Raw genomic sequence first — 11,723 nt, 5'->3', positions numbered from 1 at the left:
TCAGTAAATGACGTAGGTGTCCAAAGCATTTCAAATATGCTATCGAAAGGTTCTCATAATTACCAGTATCAGATTAACAGAATTGTGACAAGATCTGTTTTCAAAGCCCGAATACCAATGAATTTTAGAATGCCAGTGGTGCATTTTACACCTGCATCAACATTACAGTAGGCTACTTGTAGTGAAAGTGTCCTTGGATTCGATTTTTCTCTATAGCAATATGCACTTATTGAAAGTTGTAAAGTTTGCACTATTGCTCTGTAATCTGTTTGTTAATTGATGTGATTCAATTTTCGTATCAGTCATATGAACAGCTGACACGATGACTCAGAAAACAGATTCATTTCATGTATTCTTTGGAAAGAGAAATCCATCTAAAGTTCTAAACATACATATCAATCACATGAATTGCCTCACATAACATATTTAGACACCTTCAGTAGCAACGTAGTTCATTAAAGCAACACTATGGAACTTTTCAACCTTCATAATATATTTCCAAGTCCCTTGTGATGGTACATCGACTTACAATAGGTTAAATGACACGTCTGCCATAGCCTGACGTGGTCTGTATCGCTTTTACTCGCACTATGTAACTTCGGGTTTCGGGTAGTAACCCGAGCACAAAAAGAACTACAAAACTCGACTGCTTTACGGCATACGTCACTTCCCCCACCACTTCCTCAAATTGTCTGTGGCCATTGCAGACTTCCCAAGTCTCCCGGGAGTCTCCTGCGTCTCCCTGATCCCCGCAAATTAGTTCAAATCTGCCGGAATCTAGAGCGCTCATGCGAGACAGAACATACTGCGCGCATAACATACATAGCGCGAGCACGACAGAGAGGGAGAGAGCGAGAGACCTTACGAGTGTGCCTCACGAAAGCTAGTCAACTCGCCCCCCCCCTCCCCCCCCTGGATAAACAGCGAGCGTACGCGTGCGATAGTAGGCTGCGGTAGGCTAAATTATTTACGACAGCGGTAATGGACAATTCCGCTCCCAACCTGTAGGGCGACCGCTGAGGAAAAGTTCCTTGGTGTTGCTTTAAAAGGAAAAATTAATAATAAATACAAATATATGCTCTGAAACTATACATAACCTACACTGGAGTCCACTTGTGATTTTTTTTTGTTGAGTTCTTTCTAATGCAGTGAACTTTTTTTTTCAGTTAAAAATGATATTAACAATATAGCAATTTGAGTGAAAAGCTGAATAGAAAACATGAATTTATGATGACTTAGTAGGCTATTTGTATGTCCTTTTGCTTCAATAGAGTTCAACACCCACTTTTTCAGCTGCCAAATCCTGATGATCACATTCTCTAGCATAATTTGAAAAATACTCTTTAGGTAACGCTTTATTTTGATGGTCCACTTTAGAAAATTTTACTAACTATAAGTAACTTTGCAAGTATGTCAATGAACTCTAATTAGAGTATTAGTAGACTGTCTGCTTAATATCAGCTAACACTGCCAACTTACATCAGGGATGGCATAAACATTTTTGGGTGAACTATCCCTTTAAAACTGGTCTGAGACTTTTGAACCCTATTGTATATTAAGTGCATTTGTGGACACAGTTCTGAACATGTGCTACTTGCATACAGTATAATTGCGAGTAAATCACTGAAAGGCCTCCGGTGATTGGCTGAGAGAAACATCTATTGGTCATCTGTCTCTTCTATGATTCGTGCACAGTCCCCATGGTATCTGCTGCATGAAAGAGATGGAGAGAACCATGATCAGTTGCAAAAATAATATATGACAAGGTGGATGTTGAACCAAATGAAAAAATATGCAATGGATAAATGTTTTTTTTTTCCACAATGGATTACATTACAACACAAGCTAAAGAATAAGAAACAACACAGTTTAAATGTTTGGGTTCTGTAATATATTTGAATGTTTTTTTTAGTCTCACCAAAGCTGCATTGTTTTAATAAAAATTACAGTAAAAATGTAATATTGTGAAATATACCATAAATGTATTTCTTTTTTAATGTTTTGAATTGTCATTTATTCCTGCAAATCTGAATTTTCAGCATCATTCCTCCAGTCTTTAGTGTTACATGATCCTTCAGAAATCCTTCTATGTTAATTTGCAGCTCAAGAAACAATTTATTGTTATCAATTATCAGTTGTTCTGTCTTATATTTTTAAGGAAAATGTTTACTCTATTTGCTACATTCCGAGTTACATTTTTAGAAATGAAATTTCTTTGTATCAACACAAAGGACTGGGTGTTACACCATTTCCGATGCCTTTCCTGTCACTGACGTCTTAAAAATGTTACAATTCAAGTTCAGGGCTATAATTAGAAGACTACATTTGCATTAAGAGCATTAGTTTCCGTACATTTTTGATGTATGGCAGAAACTGCCATTAATCTTTCATCTTCTTCAGCAAGAACTGATACTAAACAAAAAATACACAACTAATTCCTGAATGTTTTTTAAGAATATATTCTTTATATCATTTGTAATTGCAATCAATTACAATTATTTTGAATTCACTATTGATTGAACACAATAGCAATGATTGACCTGTGAACTTATAAACACACAACATACAGTATATATATATGTTTTTTTATTTTAAAAAACATCTGTTATGGCAGAGCTGAATTTTCAGCATTATTACTGCAGTCTTCACATGATCCTTAAAAAATGTAGTGCCCAAGAAACAATTATTCTATTATTGCTATAGTTGAAAAGGATTGTGCTGCTTTTTTTCAGGATGCTTTGATGAACAGAAATCTTTTGAAACATAAATATTTTACTGTCATTTTTTAACATCCGGTAACACTTTAGTATGGGGAACATATTCTCTATTAACCACGACTATTGCCTCAATAAACTCCTAATTACTGCTTATTAATAGTTAATAAGGTCGTTTTTGTACACTCTAAAAATGCTGGGTTGTTTCAACCCAAATTTGGGTCAAATATGGACAAACCCAAATGTTGGGTTAAAAATGTAATTAAAAAATTTACAGTTGAAAGTGAAAGTTGAAGTTGGGTTAACATTTTAAATTACATTTTTAACCCAACATTTGGGTTTGTCCATATTTGACCCAAATTTGGGTTAAAACAACCCAGCATTGTTTAGAGTGTAGAGTTGAAGTTTAGGTATTGAGTAGGATTAAGGGATGCAGAATATGATCATGCAGAATAAGGCATTAATATGTGCTTTATAAGTACTAATAAACAGCCAATATCCTAGTAATATCTATGCTAATAATAGCGAGAATTTATTTTATGTCTATATAGTTTTTCTTAAGATTTATAGTTTTTAGTTTTAATAAATTTAGTTGTAGTTATTTTACTATGAAAAATTAGAAACTACCTGAAATTTTTAATAATAAAAACAAATATATATTTTTATCATATATATTTCTTTATTTTGTTGTTGTTCATTTTTAGTTCATTTTATGTCAAGTAACGAAAAAGTTTTTTTTAGTTTCGGTTAATGATAATAACATTAAACGGATTAATCTACAGTGGTTTTCACCGTAGATTTAACAAAAGTTTCAACAATATAACTTATCATTCACTGCTAACCGATACTAGTAAGTCAACTAATATTTCAGTTCCTGAATAAATCTATAGTGTCACAGCTTATCTACTTATCTAGTCTTATCTACATGTCAAGCAGCCATAGGGTTACCTTGGATACTTTTTATGTTTATTTGCTTAAACATTCTTGTCTGCTTACAAAATGGCAGCATTTGTCCTTAAGGAGGGGAACGTTCTTACTGTCAGAATAATTTTGAAAGCGGCAATGATTTGAATGGAAATATGGATCTCGCTAAGCCAGGTCTCATCAAACATAGCAGCCAGCGGTGTGGCCAACAACGCCACAACGCTAACGCCTTTCTCTAGTCTGAGATTGCTTGTAGGTAAACATGGCAAGAATAACCTTAATAAATATGATTGACATTTTAATAAACAATTTATGTGTGCACACAGAAAAACAAAGACATCTAGATATTCTGTTTGGGTCGATGAGCCGGGGCTAGAATGCTGTTTTTTAATAAATGCCAGCTCAGGGAAGTTGTCACAATTTTAATTGGGGCATGTTGTCACACGTTTTAAGATTGGGGGAAAACTGTATATTTTTTTCTTAGGGAAATAATGGTGGAAATGTTCAGAAGGTCTTTTGTAGTCAATACTTTAAAGTATGCATCTAGAAATGACTTTAAAAGTGTGACAACTTGCCCCGGTCTCTCTTATAAAGCACTGTATTGGATGCCAAGTGATTTAGACTGGCTCCATATCAAGAATTGTCATAGTGTCATAGGTAAAATCCCTTATTAAAAAACAAAGATGTTGGTTTAGAACTCGGGCTTTACCTGCAACATAAAACGAATCGGTTACCTAACGTAACCTCGGTTCTCTCTAGAAGAGGGAACGAGTATTGCGTAAGCTAGCTTACGCTGCGGGAAAGATTCATCTTTGCTGAGATATTGAAGCCAAAAATTATTTCATAATTTGTATCCATACACAACGCAGTTCCTCTGCGGCAGACCTAGAGCAGGCTAGCTAGCAGCTCATTGGTTCGCTCAGAGAGAACTGCTTAAGCCTATAGGAGAGCGGGGCTGAACCCGCTTCCAATGAGAGGCGCCCGCGCGCTCATTGCGTCATGGCCCGCCAGAATGGGCGTGGCCATGGTGTATATAACAGTCTCTCCCAGGCTTATATGTTGATTTATTTCAGCGTGAAGCGAAACGCTAGTAGCGCAAGCACGGCCGGGAACGCAATACTCGTTCCCTCTTCTAGAGAGAACCGAGGTTACGTTAGGTAACCGATTCGTTCTCTTACGAGAGGTTCTCTCGTATTGCGTAAGCTAGCTTACGCTGCGGGAACACCTGGTCAACGCCGTGCGCGCTATGAATCCACTCATGAATCCCAGGGAGATACCGGGGGATTTTAACGTGGAGTGAATGTATTATGAGGCCGGCAGAGCGGGCACATGAAGTGTATACATAAGCATGTATGAGGCCGGCAGAGCGGGCACATGAAGAGTATAAGCATTTAAGGAGAGCACAAGGGGCGAACCGGTTGTGTGAGGGACTCCCAGTAATGCAGCTTCTTAGGGAGCTGGTCGTTTAGACAGCTAGTAATTTTGCCTGCAAGGCGGGAACTTCCAAGTTGTAAAATCTGACAAAAGTGGACGGGGAGGCCCATCCCGCGCCCACACAAATGTCATGAATGGAAATTCCACAGGACCATGCCCACGATGAGGCCATGCCTCGAGTGGAGTGCGCCCTGATGCCCAGAGGGCAGGGCAGGCATTTAGATGCGTAAGCAGAGGCGATAGCGTCTACTATCCATCTAGACAGTGTCTGTTTAGAGGCGGCCAGACCTTTGGTGCGCCCCCCAAACGACACGAAAAGCTGCTCAGCGCGTCTGAACGCGGCAGCGCGCGTAGTGTACAATCTCAGAGCCCGCACCGGGCAGAGGAGATTGGCGTCGCGCTCACTATCGGATGAAGGCAGAGCCGATAGGGAAATAATCTGAGCCCTGAACGGGGTACCAATCGCCTTCGGGACATAGCCATGTCTAGGTTTGAGAATGACAACAGAATCATTCGGAACAAACTCGAGACACGCGGCGCTGGATGAGAGCGCGTGAAGATCCCCCACGCGTTTTACTGAGGACAGAGCCGTCAGAAAAACGGTTTTGAGCGAGAGGTATTTTAGGTCCACAGACTCGAGCGGTTCGAACGGGGGTGCTTTCATAGCTTCGAGAACTATAGAAAGATCCCAGATAGGAACCGAAGGGGGGCGCGGAGGGTTCATCCTCTTAGCTCCCCTGAGGAAGCGGATGACTAACTCGTCTTTGCCCAGGGACTGAGCGCGTCGGGGTTCAGAGAACGCCGCGACGGCTGCCACGTAAACCTTGAGAGTGGAGGGGGACCTGCCCTTGTCCAGCATCTCTTGAAGGAAAACGAGCAAAGACGGCACCTCGCATGACCGTGGGTCCAGATGTTTGTCGGTGCACCATTTTGAGAACACAGACCATTTAGACGCATAGAGCCTTCTCGTGGAAGGTGCTCTAGCCTGTATGATAGTGTTTCTTACTCCTTCTGGCAAATCAACGAATAGTCGTTGATCACCCATGCATGTAGCGCCCAGCGCCGTGGATGGGGGTGCCAGATCGTGCCGCGAGCCTGAGAGAGGAGATCTGCTCTGACTGGGATGGGCCACGGGGCTGTCTGCGACAGCTGAGTGAGCTCCGGAACCCAATTCTGACTCTCCCAACGCGGGGCTATGAGGAGCACCGAGTGGCGTGTGTCCCTGATCCTCTGAATTACCTGTGGTAGCAGAGCGATCGGAGGGAATGCATAGAGCGGGCGGCGAGGCCATTCCTAGGCTAGCGCGTCCTCGCTCCTTGAGAAAAATATTGGGCAGTGAGCGTTCTCTTCTGACGCGAAGAGGTCCACCTCTGCTCTGCCGAATAGCCGCCACAGTATTTGGACCGTTTGTGTGTTCAGTGACCATTCTCCTGAGGAGATGAGGTTCCTGGACAGTATGTCTGGACCGTCGTTCAGATGGCCCGGCACATGCGTCGCTCTGAGCGAGAGCAGGCGGCTCTGAGACCAAACTAAAATGCGGTGTGTCAGTAGGAAGAGATTCCTGGACCTGACACCGCCCTGACGGTTGAGATAGGAGACCACAGCCATGTTGTCCGAACGGATCAGGACGTGGTGTCCCCGAATGAGCGGGAGGAAGCGCGAAAGCGCGTTCTCGACCGCAAGCATTTCCAGACAGTTTATGTGTAAGGGGCTTTCCTGTGTCGACCAATGGCCGAAGGCCGGTGAGCCCTCGCAGACTGCACCCCAACCCGTGTTGGATGCATCTGTCGAGATGACTTTTCGGCGAGAAAAGTTCCCCATCGTGACGCCCTGTCGAAACCATTCTGCTACTGTCCATGGCTGCAGCGCCGTGAGACATGTCTGCGTAACTCTGATCAGCTGGCGGCCCGTGTTCCACGCGCGGTGGGGTACACGGCTGTTTAACCAAAGCTGAAGCGGACGCATGTGCAGAAGGCCCAGCTGAAGCACAGCGGAGGCTGAGGCCATGTAACCCAGCATCCTCTGAAAAGTTTTTAGAGGTGAGCGGGTGCCCATCTGAAACGAGGCGGCCAGTCGCTGTACACTGCGCGCGCGCTGTGTAGACAGGCGAGCCGTCATCGTGACCGAGTTCAAATCTATTCCTAGAAAGGAAATCGATTGACTGGGTTGAAGGGAGCTCTTTGTCCAGTTGACAGAGAAGCCCACCGTTTTCAGATGGCCGAGGAGAACTGCGCGGTGCGACAGAAGCTCCGTCTGTGATTGGGCCAAAATCAGCCAGTCGTCCAGATAATTCAATATGCGCAGCCCCTGGCTCCGCAGGGGGGCGAGCGCCGTATCCATGCACTTCGTAAATGTGCGGGGCGCCAGAGATAAGCCGAACGGGAGAACGGCGTATTGATAAACATGACCCTCGAAGGCGAAACGTAAGAATGGCCTGTGACGGGGATTTATCTGGATCTGAAAATAGGCGTCTTTCAGGTCTAGAGAGATGAACCAGTCCCCCTGGTGCACCTGCGCGAGTTTCCTGGTAGTGAGCATCTTGAACGGTCTCTTCATGAGCACTTTGTTCAAAGACCTGAGATCTAAAATCGGTCTGAGGCCGCCGTCTTTCTTGGGAACCAGAAAATAACGGCCGTAAAACCCCGACTCGGTCATAGATGGTGGGACTCTCTCTATGGCGCCCTTTTGCAACAGCGTCGCAATTTCTGAGCGGAGCGTGCCGGCGGCCAGCGGGCTGACAGTAGATTCGAGCCGCGCGCGCGCACGAGGCGGGCGGCGGCGAAACTGTAGCAGATAGCCGTTCTTTATAATGCTTAGTACCCACGGGGAAATGCCTGGAATGGCTTCCCACGCTTTGGAGCATGCGGCTAGTGGCCGAATGGCTATATCGCCCTGATTGCTGCACATAGCGGGCTGGACACAGTGTGTGGGCGCGCTTTGAATGTGTGTGGCAACGGGATTTGCACTCAGAGAGGAGTCTATGGGCCGTGAAACAGAGCGAGCAGAGAGGGGACACGCGCACGAGCTCGTGGGCGTGTTTATGTTCTCTGATATTAGAGCGGGCTGTGCCCGTTTCATGTGATGGGGCTCTGATAGAGACACGGGGTATGTTATGCTTGTGTGTATGGGTGAGCACATGATTGTGGGCACATTTTCTACACAACTGGCAAATTTTCTCTTTTTGAGATTTCTCTGGGTAGCCGTAAAAACGGCTTTTTGTCGCTCGCAAGCGGGCTGGAACACCGGCTTGTTTGTGGCGGTCAACACTACAGCAGTCGGCGAAATAACGGGGACTGGCAGAGGGCGAAGCTTTGACGGCGGTCCGGCCGCAGCGGGAGAGCACCGTCGTTTTCTTGACTTTGCTAGGCAGACTTCTGATGATCAGGCCTCAGCGTGATCTTAGGTCGCGGGCCTCGTGGGGGCGGCGGTCTGCGGCGGCTGTCAGAGCGAGAGCGAGGGCGGCCGCCCTGTCTGCGCTGGGCTGTTTGAGTCTGCGGAGGGGGGCGCTGTGGTGGAGCTCTGGCAGGAGGCTCGCGAGAGCGGCCCGCGGAAGAGCTAGCGCGGCGGGGCAGAAACAAATTCATCGCCTGAGTAGCTTTCTGGACCTCAGAAAAGCGATCGACGATTCCCGTGACAGCAGATCCAAAAAGACCCGTCGGGGAGAGGGGCGCGTTAAGAAACGCGGCGCGCTCAGAATCTCCCATGTCGGCGAGCGTGAGCCATAAGTGTCTCTCGGCAACACAAAGGCTGGCCATGCATCTCCCCAGAGCTTGTGCGGCGGCTTTAGTGGCGCGAAGGGCGAGGCCCGTAGCACTTCTCAGATCCGTGACAGCGGGGGAGGGGTTTCTACCGCCTTCGGCCCACTCACGGAGAATATCGCTCTGTAATACTTGGAGGACAGACATCGAATGTAGCGCTGCGGCGGCCTGACCGGCGGCGGCGCAGGCGCGAGCATGAAAGCTCGAGGTCGCTCTGCAAGCTTTCGAAGGAAGCGTGGGGGAAGAGCGCCATCTAGCAGAGGGCGGGCAGAGGTGTGCGGCGACCAAGTCCTCGACGGGCGGCATGGCTGAGTAGCCTTTCTCGGCGGCTCCGTCCACCGAGCGCAGCGAGGCGGATATATCAGAGCGGTTTCTAGCCGAGAGCGGGGCATTCCAGGACTTCGTCAGCTCTGCGTGAAGTTCAGGCAGGAATGGAGCGGCCCGGTTGCACGCGGGGGTCGAGCGCCGATGAAAAAAGCTGCCGTCCATCCGGTTCGGGGCCTGCTCGGGTGGAGGAGACCACTCGAGACCGAGGCGTTCGACGGCCTGTGAGAGGAGGCGCATTAGTTCCTCCTCTATCCCGGCGCGGATCCCCGCCGATTCTCTCGTGGATCCGAGAGATGACCATTCTTCACTGTCTGATGCGAGCAGTGAACAGGAGTCCTTCTCCTCCGCGGCGTCATCGGAAGCGACAGAGCGGCCACTCGGCGGCAACTGTATGTCCGGCAGGGGCGGGGAGGGAGAGCGGGAAGCGGGAGGCGGCGGCGGCGGCCCGCATTGTTCCGCTGGGGGCTCCGGCGGCCTCTGGGAGCGGCGTTTTTTCTTACGCGGCGAAGAGAAAGGCGGCGCGGGAGCGGATTTTGCTGCCAGAAGTCGTGCCCGCAGGGACGACAACGGCAGGCTCTCACAGAAGTCGCATCCTCCATCCGCGAGGGCGAGTTCTGCGTGCCCGAGTCCCAGGCAAAGAGCGCAGATGACATGGCGGTCTCCGTCCTCGAGACGAGCGCGGCAAGAGCCGCAGGAAAAACGAGACATCTTTAAAAAGACGCTCGGCTCTTTTAGATATAATAGAGAAGGATACAGTCGTCGGATGGCGCTAGCTTGCAGGGCGGCTGAAGGTGGCGAAGACGGCCGGCTTCTTAAGGGTCCGGGAGCTCGCTAGAGTGATGCCTTCTCGACGGCGACGGCTTTTCTCAGGACAGCAGAAGCGTGCAGCTTGCTGAAGATGAAATGAATCAACATATAAGCCTGGGAGAGACTGTTATATACACCATGGCCACGCCCATTCTGGCGGGCCATGACGCAATGAGCGCGCGGGCGCCTCTCATTGGAAGCGGGTTCAGCCCCGCTCTCCTATAGGCTTAAGCAGTTCTCTCTGAGCGAACCAATGAGCTGCTAGCTAGCCTGCTCTAGGTCTGCCGCAGAGGAACTGCGTTGTGTATGGATACAAATTATGAAATAATTTTTGGCTTCAATATCTCAGCAAAGATGAATCTTTCCCGCAGCGTAAGCTAGCTTACGCAAAACGAGAGAACCTCTCGTAAGAGAACAGGCTGTTTGCTACTTTACCTTTGAGACTTATGATTGGCTAATCTCCATTATTTTTTTGTTTATTTGTTTATTTATTTAGCTAATGCTAATTTTCAACTCCTGTCCCTGATTGGGATTTTCTAAGTACATTATAAAACATTCACATTTCTTCAAACATACGCTTACTCACTCACTCACTTACTCACTCACTCACTCACTCACTCACTCACTCACTCACTCACTCACTCACTCACTCAAACACACACACTCACACAAACAGACAGAAAATGACAATATTTAAAAATGGCTATAGTTTTGGTTTGTCTTTAGCCATCATTGTATATGGAGTTAAGCGGAGTGGCTGAAAAGTAACATTAATAGAACGTTCATTCTAAGTTATCTGATCTTTAATAATGCTCTCAAAACTTTAGCAAAAAAACATTATTTAAACATCATTCATGGAAGGTTTTTTCTACAACGTTTGTGTTGGACATTCGTCTAACATTTTTTAAATGTTGCTACTCTTGTTTCAGAATGTTCCGAAAACATTAAAAAGTAAAATTCCCATAATGTTTGCAAACTGATCAAATTGAATGATTCCTTACTGTTCAGATAACCCAAAAACATTTTTTTTTAAATAAAAATTCTGAAATACTTTTTTCATAACTTAATATGAACATTAGCAAAATGTTCTTAGTTGGGTACATATTACATCAAACATATTTTAGAGTTTTGTGGCTTTTATGCGTGTTAGCTTTTAATGCAACTTCTTAATATACTTTTAGCAGATACATGCATTTAGAATTTACGATAACAGTTTGCAACATAAGCTAACAATGAGCAATATATTTTTACAGCATTAACTTTTTTTAATGTTAGTTAATAACAATGTTCATGTTCATGTTAGTACACAGTGCATTAACTTATGTTAACAGATACAACTTTTGATCTTATACATGTATAGTGAATGTTGAGATTAACATTAGCTAATATAATAAATATTGTAGAAGTATTGTTCAATGTTAGTTCAATGTAGTTATCTAATATTAACAAAAAAAAAACTTATTGTAAAGTGTTACCGAATTTACAATCTTTCTCTAACTCGGAATATGCTGAAAATATTAATGACTCTTCCTGCAACTATACATTGTAAAAAATTATATGATCAATCAGTTATAACAACATATGTTTTTACATTGCTTTAACTCATCAAAATAAGTTCAAGTTTCAACTTGTTATTAAATTATACAAGATTCAACTCTTTTTTTTAAAGCTGCAGTCTGCAGTTTTTCCTCTTTGTCGCCATCTTTGTTCGAAATCTGCAATTGCAGTTATTCGCAGAATTATCAACTTTACGCGAGTT

This window comes from Rhinichthys klamathensis, unplaced genomic scaffold (genome assembly GCF_029890125.1).
Source record: "Rhinichthys klamathensis goyatoka isolate OS25496 unplaced genomic scaffold, OSU_Roscu_1.1 h1tg000150l_1, whole genome shotgun sequence".
NCBI lineage: Eukaryota > Metazoa > Chordata > Actinopteri > Cypriniformes > Leuciscidae > Rhinichthys > Rhinichthys klamathensis.
Note: the sequence above shows the minus strand (reverse complement) of the source record.